This window comes from Cucurbita pepo, chromosome 10 (genome assembly GCF_057944985.1).
Source record: "Cucurbita pepo subsp. pepo isolate OVF chromosome 10, ASM5794498v1, whole genome shotgun sequence".
In the NCBI taxonomy this organism is placed as follows: Eukaryota; Viridiplantae; Streptophyta; class Magnoliopsida; order Cucurbitales; family Cucurbitaceae; genus Cucurbita; species Cucurbita pepo.
The window spans coordinates 11,637,426-11,648,492 of NC_141807.1; positions in this window are offsets into that span (position 1 = coordinate 11,637,426).

Genomic DNA, 11,067 nt, shown 5'->3' on the forward strand with positions numbered 1-11,067 from the left:
TATGATACATGACACGATGACCTCTAAGTTCTAAGATCCTGAAAACATAACAAGAAGTAATATCCTAGCTTAAGGTCGCCATTAAGAACCTACGAGTAGGCTACTTACTAAGTTTTACTCACTCCATGTTTATCATTTTTTATCAAGTAACTAAGAGTTGGTCGTGGATGAGAGTGGACTTTGGAGTATGGGCCATGGACTAACCTCTATTTTTAATCTAGTATTTTTTGTTCTTCTCTAGATTCAAAATAAGCCAAAAATGATAAAAAAAGCGATCAGGAATTTGTAGAAAAATTATGGATTTTTTTGGGAAAAATAATAATAAAATATTCGAAAAGTGGCAAATTACCAAAATACCCCTAGAAGAATGGATAATTATAGAAATGCTACTCTAATTAGAATCAGAGCATCTACCGTGACCATCCGAGCAAAATCCCTCGAAGGCAATAAGCGTTTAGATTGTGGGTCTCCTACTCTCAGATTTCTTCCAAATTCGAGAGTAATCCTCCACCATTTCTCTTCAAACTTCTAAATAACGAAGAATCTGGAGTTCTCAATGTCGGTTTAAGCTCCTCTTATAAATCTGAAGTAGGAGAAACAATACGGAATAAGAATCGAGAAAGGACGATCCCCCAATCGAGGGCAAAAAGCGTTTAGATTATGGGTCTCCTACTTTCAGATTTCTTCGAAATTTGAGAGCAATCCTCCACCATTTCTCTTCAAACTTATTCCTACCGTTTCTCAAAAAGATTACCCACAAGTTCTATGAAGGAATATAGTGTTGAAAGACCCTGGAAACCATTCCCCCAATTCAATCAACCATTGAAGAACTTCAAGAAAAACTTGAAAATCCAATCCGAGGATACATGATGATTCGTCGAGCAAGAATGATTCCAATCAGTTTCTACACCTCCAAGGAATGCTTCCATAGAAGACCACAAAGAAAAGTAACCTCGAGAGCGTGTCGAATTGAAGGAAATAGGTTTCAAAATTAAATTGGGGATAAGAGTCGAATTCCTATCTACGATCTCTTTTCCTTCAAATTAAGGATCCTCTAGCTTCAGAAGAAGAAGTTGAGTAAACTTGATGAAGGAATCGAGAGAGGAAACATCGTAAAACAAGCTACCAAGAGATTGAAAAATCTGGCATTTCGAGTGAGTTGCATACCGAGAACGATTTTTGAAAATTAACATCTTACATTCAAAGACGTTCCTCCAAACCAATTCCTTTAGCCTGAAGAAAGGATATGGAAGAGGTTCGATAAAGAAATAGGGCCTTGAAACCCCTAGAATCGGCTACCTAATAAGAAATCCTTTGTTTTATCTCCGGCGATAAATAAGATTTTGGATGAACTTTGGAAGCGAATATCTTAGGCTACAATCCACGAGAAGGTATCAAATTAATCACTAGCCCTTCCTTGTAATACCCATCTTTAAGTTTCACGAAGAAATCGACGAGAGAAACGCTGTGAATGTGGCTGTACAGGCCGAGTTTTAGATGGCGGCGACGCGAAAAATGCGCATCTTCTTCCTATTTAGAGGAAGAAAACGATGATATGGCCAGTTCAACTGAACTGTCCAAGTCAACTCAAAATTTGACCTTTTATCGGGTTTTCTCGATTTTAACCCCATTCCAGACCGATTCTCATAGAAAATTTTATGGTTTCAGAAACTAGACACAATAAGGAGTACGTGGAAGGAAATTTTGAAGTAATTTAGATACTGGAAGCTCAAGAATGGACGTCCCAAACGTCGACGACGAGGCAAGTAGCCACCTTGGACTTTTTGTTAAGAAATACTTGTAGAAATCGCTTGGATTTTCATATGAACCCTAAACCAAGTAGAATTAAGGATATATGAAAGAAAAACCCAAAGAACCGTGAGTTAAGACCCTGAACCGATCAAATAGCTCGAGATTTAAGTAACATTAAAATAACCCACTATATGAGCTCCGCTGCCTATCAAATTTTAATACAGAGCATATTATAGTATGTCGAGGTCAGAAGTCAAATTTGGTGGTCATTGGATAACGATAAGTAGGTAAACGAAGAAACGGTGTAAAATGACTATAGTGCCCCTAAGGTAATTTACCTTCGGTTCATGACCTAGATGACCTTCAAATACTATGAAATTCATCGGTAGATCTTATTTTATGAAATGTTATATGAATCCTTATCCCAAGAGGTTATATAAGGTAATGAAGTTTGGGAGTTATTGGAAAACTTTAGTTAGGGAAACAAAGATATGGGAGAAAATGCTCATCACGATCCATATGACCTTTGCCATGAAGCACGATGTTTATAAGTTTTGTAGTCAATGTTGCCAATGTTTGCTGCACAAAAAAAGATAGGGATGTTAAATTTTTAAGTCACTTTTTGAATATTAAGTCATAAATTGGGTAACAAATTATTGTTTTCAACTACAAGTCATCTTCAGATTAACGAGCAAACTAAGGTGGTTAATAGAACGTTAGGAGCATTGCTTAGGTCTATTAACAACAACTCTTTAATAAACTAAAATCATACCGTCAACATACTTAAACTATATAAAACTCTCTCACCTCCCCTATTAAGTTTAACTCTCCATACAAACTTAATTAAACAGAGGAATCCGCATCTTCATCGTGTAAAATTGATGGAATAAGCAAAGAGAATAAGGAAATAGAGAGTTATCTCGGTTTGTTGCCATTCGTCAATGGAAGTTCCCTTCTCTTGAGCTCTCACGTCCACCTCTTTGCCCTAATCAATCCTTGTTGGTCTCCTTTTCTTTCTGCTGTCAACAGCTTCTGGATTAGTGTTTTCTTCTTCTTCTCTGGTTTCACAGCAGAGGTTGCTGCTGTGTAATTCGATTTTCTCCCCCAAAATGTGGCTCCTCTCCTCTTGGTCTTCCTTTTCCTTTTATATTGAGCATGGGTTCCCCTTTAGAGCTGAAAAGAAATAAGTAGTCCACATAGGATGTTCCTCATTGGGTAGTCAATGACCACTTGGACTGATGATGTGGATTTAAAATTTTCATGTCATCCCCCATTTGTTTCCAAATTTGCTACTCCCACATGGTTTAGCATAGATGTCTGAAATTTTACCATATAACTCAACTAAATATACAATTAAGATCGATTTATGCCAAATCATTTTTTTTTCATGTTAGACCGCAATAAACGATTTCATGCTCAGTAAGTAGAATAAATGGGTAATAAATGAGAAAATTGTGAATAAGGGTGCAATATTAACTATAAAAAGACTTGATATAACTCTACTTTTAGAGAGTTATCAATATTATAATGGCTACTACCTAAATTATAACTTAAAGTTGATAATTGATGTCCAATTAGCCAACCCTAAATTTGTAATCATTGTGGAGTGATTGAAATTACAATGGAAGTAGTTTAAACTCCTAGTACCTTAAATGAAGTTGGTCTCTTCTAATAAAACACGAATTTCTCTTTAATATCATTAATACAATTATGCTTCATCTTGAACCTACTAAACATGAAACTAAAACTGCGTTCAATTTAACTCAATTTTATTGTCATCTTGAATGACGTGTAGGATATATTCTTTATTTACCTCGATATTTCATATTAGTTAAGCTTTTTGCAAAATCACAATTAGACAACAACAAAGATGAACTTGGGTCTATTTATTATTGTAAAGAAAATTTCTAAAGATGAACTTGGGTCTTACTTACAAGTAAAATACTAGACCATCAACTTTTTGTTTTATAGTCCAACAACCGCTTAAGAAAATAGATTTCAAACTTGAGGGAAAAAAATATATTAAGTAGGAGCTAAAAATGTTGCATTTCTTTTAGAAAGGGCATTTGGTCTAGTGGTATGATTCTCGCTTAGGGTGCGAGAGGTCCCGAGTTCAATTCTCAAAATCCTCCTATGTATATGTCTCAACCTAGTGTATTATCATTTAATGATAATGCTCTTTTAATATCATTTACTTGTGTACTCCACGATATATGTCTCAACCAAGTATATTATCATTTAATGATAATGCTCTTAATATCATTTACTTGTGTAATATATGTCTCAAATGTAACTATCAAACTAAAACTTACACGAGAAAATAAAAATGTAGTAATTCTATTCTTTTTTCTTCTCTCTATAGTAATTCTATTCTTTTCTATTCTTACTTCTATTCTTTTTTCTTCTCTCTATACTAATTCTATTCTTTTTTCTTCTCTCTATAGTAATTCTAATGTAGTAATTCTATTCTTTTTTCTTCTCTCTATAGTAATTCTATTCTTTTTTCTTCTCTCTATAGTAATTCTATTCTTTTTTCTTCTATTCTTTTCTTCTTTTTTCTTCTCTCTATAGTAATTCTATTCTTTTCTATTCTTACTTCTATTCTTTTTTCTTCTCTCTATACTAATTCTATTCTTTTTTCTTCTCTCTATAGTAATTCTATTCTTTTTTCTTCTCTCTATAGTAATTCTATTCTTTTTTCTTCTATTCTTTTCTATTCTTACTTCTATTCTTTTTTCTTCTCTCTATACTAATTCTATTCTTTTTTCTTCTCTCTATAGTAATTCTAATGTAGTAATTCTATTCTTTTTTCTTCTCTCTATAGTAATTCTATTCTTTTTTCTTCTCTCTATAGTAATTCTATTCTTTTTTCTTCTCTCTATAGTAATTCTATTCTTTTCTATTCTTACTTCTATTCTTTTTTCTTCTCTCTATAGTAATTCTATTCTTTTTTCTTCTCTCTATAGTAATTCTATTCTTTTTTCTTCTCTTTACGGTAATTCTATTCTTTTTTCTTCTCTCTACGGTAATTTTATTCTTTTTTCTTCTCTCTACGGTAATTAACTTCTATTCTTTAATTAACTTCTTTACAGTCTCTCTATAGTAATTCTTTTTTCTTCTCTCTATAGTAATTCTATTCTATTTTTTCTTCTCTCTACGGTAATTAACTTCTATTCTTTAATTAACTTCTTTACAGTCTCTATAGTAATTCTTTTTTCTTCTCTCTATAGTAATTCTATTATTTTTTCTTCTCCCTATAGTAATTCTATTATTTTTTCTTCTCTCTACAGTAATTCTATTATTTTTTTTCTCTCTACAGTAATTAACTTCTATTCTTTAATTAACTTCTTTACAGTCTCTCTATAGTAATTCTATTATTTTTTCTTCTCTCTACAGTAATTAACTTCTATTCTTTAATTAACTTCTTTACGGTCTCTCTATAGTAATTCTATTATTTTTTCTTCTATCTATAGTAATTCTATTATTTTTTCTTCTCTCTACAGTAATTAACTTCTATTCTTTAATTAAGGTAATTAACTTCTATTCTTTAAATAACTTCTATTTTTTTTCTTCTCTCTCTACAGTAATTATCGCAAACCCTATGTAAATAATTTAACAGCGGTCTAGATCTAAAAGATCTAAAAGATATAATAATAATTGCTAATGATTTTCATTAACAAAGAAAATAGATGAAATAATGATGATACATTCCATAAAAAACTTAATATACAGTCATTAATAAGGGCATTTGGTCTAGTGGAATGATTCTTGCTTTGGTTGCAAGAGGTCTTGGGTTCGATTCTCGAAATGCCCCTTCAAAAGAAAAAAAGCACAATTTTGAAAGAAAAAAAAAACAAAAAAACAAAATAGTTATCAATAGGGCCAAAGGAAATTTTGAAAGAAAAAAAAAACAAAAAAACAAAATAGTTATCAATAGGGCCAAAGGAATGCGTGGCAATGCGGTTTTTAAACATTGAACCAAGAAAGAAGATGAGAATACAGAGCCGGACTTCAAAAAGAGCATTACAGAAATGAAACAAAATAGTTATCAATAGAGCCAAAGGAATAAATAGTTATCAATAGAGCCAAAGGAATGCGTGGCAATGCGGTTTTTAAACATTGAACCAAGAGCCAAAGGAATGAATGCGTGGCAATGCGGTTTTTAAACATTGAACCATTTTTAAACATTGAACCAAGAGCCAAAGGAATGCGTGGCAATGCGGTTTTTAAACATTGAACCAAGAAAGAAGATGAGAATACAGAGCCGGACTTCAAAAAGAGCATTACAGAAATGAAACAAAATAGTTATCAATAGGGCCAAAGGAATGCGTGGCAATGCGGTTTTAAACATTGAACCAAGAAAGAAGATGAGAATACAGAGCCGGACTTCAAAAAGAGCATTACAGAAATGAATGGAAGGGCCCGACTTCAAAAAGAGCAATTGTTCTATTGTATTCTTTTAGGAACTTTTCATTATGTTGTCCCTGTTTCTATGTTTCTAGGAACAATTGTTCTATTGTATTCTTTTAGGAACTTTTCATTATGTTGTCCCTGTTTCTAGGAGCAATTGTTCTATTGTATTCTTTTAGGAACTTTTCATTATGTTGTCCCTGTTTCTAGGAACTTTTCATTATGTTGTCCCTGTTTTCATTATGTTGTCCCTGTTTCTAGGAACTTTTCATTATGTTGTCCCTGTTTTCATTATGTTGTCCCTGTTTTTAGGAACTTTTCATTATGTTGTCCCTGTTTCTCTTCAAAAAGAGCAATTGTTTTATTGTATTCTTTTAGGAACTTTTCATTATGTTGTCCCTGTTTCTAGGAACTTTTCATTATGTTGTCCCTGTTTCTAGGAACTTTTCATTATGTTGTCCCTGTTTCCCTGTTTCTAGGAACTTTTCATTATGTTGTCCCTTTTCATTATGTTGTCCCTGTTTCTAGGAACTTTTCATTATGTTGTCCCTGTTTCTAGAGGAACTTTTCATTATGTTGTCCCTCTTTCTAGAGGAACTTTTCATTATGTTGTCCCTCTTTCTAGAGGAACTTTTCATTATGTTGTCCCTGTTTCAAGGAACTTATTCTTTCTAGGAACTTTTCATTATGTTGTCCCCTGTTTCTAGGAACTTTTCATTATGTTGTCCCTGTTTCTAGGAACTTTTCATTATGTTGTCCCTGTTTCTACGAACTTTTCATTATGTTGTCCCTGTTTTCATTATGTTGTCCCTGTTTCTAGGAACTTTTCATTATGTTGTCCCTGTTTCCCTGTTTCTAGGAACTTTTCATTATGTTGTCCCTTTTCATTATGTTGTCCCTGTTTCTAGGAACTTTTCATTATGTTGTCCCTGTTCCTAGAGGAACTTTTCATTATGTTGTCCCTGTTTTAGAGGAACTTTTCATTATGTTCTCCCTGTTTCTAGGAACTTTTTCTTTCTAGGAACTTTTCATTATGTTGTCCCTGTTTCTAGGAACTTTTCATTATGTTGTCCCTGTTTCTAGGAACTTTCATTATGTTGTCCCTGTTTCTAGGAACTTTTCATTATGTTGTCCCCTGTTTCTAGGAACTTTTCATTATGTTGTCCCCTGTTTCTAGGAACTTTTTATTATGTTGTCCCTGTTTCTAGGAACTTTTCATTATGTTGTCCCTGTTTCTAGAGGAACTTTTCATTATGTTGTCCCTGTTTCTAGAGGAACTTTTCATTATGTTGTCCCTGTTTCTAGGAACTTATTCTTTCTAGGAACTTTTCATTATGTTGTCCCTGTTTCTAGGAACTTTTCATTATGTTGTCCCTGTTTCTAGGAACTTTCATTATGTTGTCCCCTGTTTCTAGGAACTTTTCATTATGTTGTCCCCTGTTTCTAGGAACTTTTCATTATGACTTTTCATTATGTTGTCCCCTGTTTCTAGGAACTTTTCATTATGTTGTCCCCTGTTTCTAGGAACTTTTCATTATGTTGTCCCTGTTTCTATGAACTTTTCATTATGTTGTCCCTGTTTCCCTGTTTCTAGGAACTTTTCATTATGTTGTCCCTTTTCATTATGTTGTCCCTGTTTCTAGGAACTTTTCATTATGTTGTCCCTGTTTCTAGAGGAACTTTTCATTATGTTGTCCCTGTTTCTAGAGGAACTTTTCATTATGTTGTCCCTGTTTCTAGGAACTTATTCTTTCTAGGAACTTTTCATTATGTTGTCCCTGTTTCTAGGAACTTTTCATTATGTTGTCCCTGTTTCTAGGAACTTTCATTATGTTGTCCCCTGTTTCTAGGAACTTTTCATTATGTTGTCCCCTGTTTCTAGGAACTTTTCATTATGTTGTCCCCTGTTTCTAGGAACTTTTCATTATGACGTTTCATTATGTTGTCCCCTGTTTCTAGGAACTTTTCATTATGTTGTCCCCTGTTTCTAGGAACTTTTCATTATGTTGTCCCTGTTTTCATTATGTTGTCCCTGTTTCTAGGAACTTTTCATTATGTTGTCCCTGTTTCCCTGTTTCTAGGAACTTTTCATTATGTTGTCCCTTTTCATTATGTTGTCCCTGTTTCTAGGAACTTTTCATTATGTTGTCCCTGTTTCTAGAGGAACTTTTCATTATGTTGTCCCTGTTTCTAGAGGAACTTTTCATTATGTTGTCCCTGTTTCTAGAGGAACTTTTCATTATGTTGTCCCTGTTTCTAGAGGAACTTTTCATTATGTTGTCCCTGTTTCTAGGAACTTATTCTTTCTAGGAACTTTTCATTATGTTGTCCCTGTTTCTACGAACTTTTCATTATGTTGTCCCTGTTTCTAGGAACTTTTCATTATGTTGTCCCTGTTTCTAGGAACTTTCATTATGTTGTCCCTGTTTCTAGGAACTTTTCATTATGTTGTCCCCTGTTTCTAGGAACTTTTCATTATGTTGTCCCCTGTTTCTAGGAACTTTTCATTATGACTTTTCATTATGTTGTCCCCTGTTTCTAGGAACTTTTCATTATGTTGTCCCCTGTTTCTAGGAACTTTTCATTATGTTGTCCCCTGTCGTCAAATAGATCATCTGTTGTCACAATTCTTTTAAGGAAGATGCGCTTTCATTATGTTGTCCGCTGTCGTCAAATAGATCATCTGTAGTCACAATTCTTTTAAGGAAGATGCGCTTTCATTATGTTGTCCGCTGTCGTCAAATAGATCATCTGTTGTCACAATCCTTTTAAGGAAGATGCGCCCAAATAACCGATAAAGAAGTTTCAGAGAGCCATAGGTTCGAATCCTGTCACCTTGATGTGGTATTCTTAGGGGCCGAAGTGCAAAGCCCCGTAGTCTATCCGTGGTCAGGAAGGCAGGCATGTTGTCCGCTGTCGTCACATAGGTCATCTGTCGTCACAATTCTTTTAAGAAAGATGCGCCCAAATAACCGATGAAGAAGTTTCAGAGAGCCATAGGTTCGAATCCTGTCACCTTGATGTGGTATTCTAAGGGGCCGAAGTGCAAATCCCCAAAGCCTATCCGTGGTCAGGAAGGCAGGCGAACCACGCACACTAAAAAAAAAAAAAAGATCTCCTTTTCTATCACACGTAGAATTGTCATTCTTTTGTCTTTTGAAACCCCCTACCTTATCAGTCATCAGGCAGGTTTTTGGTATCATATATCGAGATAATTATTATGAAAAATCTATTCCACTAGTATGACTTAGATACCCTTTCTTTGTGGTATCAGCCATGCTATTTGAATAGCCTGAAGTCATCATAGCCTCTCCACTAGTTCCGAAGACTCCTTTGGCATCAATGTGCTCCAATGAAAGAGATGAGACCCTTTCCTGAACCAGAACCGAGCATAAAACACCGAGGAGAAAGTCGAAAGCGAGCTCCTTTCGCGTATACGCAATCTCGAAACCCAATTAGCTCACGGACTGTCTCTTCAACCCTGGCGAGTATGAGTGCTTGGTAACAGAGAATGTCGAATGAGAAAGACATTCAATTACGGCAACATTCGTAACTACCAAAGTGCACTAAACCTAGTAGAGATCTTCGACTTAACGACAATGAAACTTCAAGCCCATTTTATCAATCCGCTTTGTACCTTATTGTTGACCGAATCGGATGCACGCCAGGCCTAAATTCTCTCTCAGTCACCCGGAGACGAAATGATGATCAGATCCGAAGTTTACGAATCGAAGAGAAAGTGGATCTGAGTTCTACACGCTTTCATTTTCAAAAGCTTCGCTTGCCTACGGTACTTTATTCAGGATGTGCAACAATACGGTCATCTCTCAGCCGTGTATAGAGAATTCCTTGATCATTTCCTTGGCGGATAACACAAATGAAATCGTTTCCCTGACCGCCCATCTTATGAGTCCATTCTTGTCTTGTTGGTTTGTTGTACTATTCTATACCACTCTCGATTGATAGAAAGACGTTCGGGAGCTGGGAGGGCCTATCGTGAGGGAACTTTCCTTTTCACGATAGGCAAAGGTAAAGCGGGAGCTGCATATATCCACGGTGATCAAGGCAGAGCGACTCCTTCTTTAAAAGAGGTTGGTTTTATCGAAACTGTTAGATCCGCTTTCGTTAAAGAAAAAATAGTAGCTCTTGGTTTGGCCGATGTTGATTCGTATGGCAATGCGGACTCGACACAGGATGAGGATTTCGCTTTTCATACTGCTGCTATGAGCCGAAAGAGCTGGTAAGCTATCTCGCTAAACGAAAGGAAAAAGCACGTATGCGTTGACCTCTTTAGGACCGGTTGCTTCCTCTTTTTGTTTATACGTTTGGAGAAACCTGCTAAGCGCGCCTTTCTTACCAGGTGTGATTCAATCTTTCAGCTCAAACTTTCCTATCATCCGATGGAAAAGGTAGGAGTACGACTACCTTTTCCTTTTCTTGCCCGAGCCAAGGGATCATTCAATTTCTACCAAAAAGTTTGCTATCTATTAGTTGCCGTAATCGAATGTATTTCTCATTTCATGTTAGCTCCCCCAAGAGCTTCCTTGTCCATAGTAGATGAAATCTTGGACTTCTATCGGACTTATAGCATTGCCTGGTGAGCTCGTCGTTGAGGGTGTGCCTTACAAGAGATCGAGCAGCCTATCTTTCCCTACCTAGTATGCTTTTCCGCTTATCGTGCAACTAGCCAACTAGCCAAAGAGAGAGGGAGAGGGATCATGTCAATCAATTTGTATGTGCATTTTGTCCGTCCTGTACTTGCTTGCTTAGCTATCTTAACCAACATCTCTGGTTTCCCTCGAACCAAGAGGTCCTGCTTATCTATACCCAACAGTCACACTTTCAGCCGAAAGACTGATTTTTTTCATAAAGTCGGTTCATAGATCAAGAAAGAATGAAGCTGCT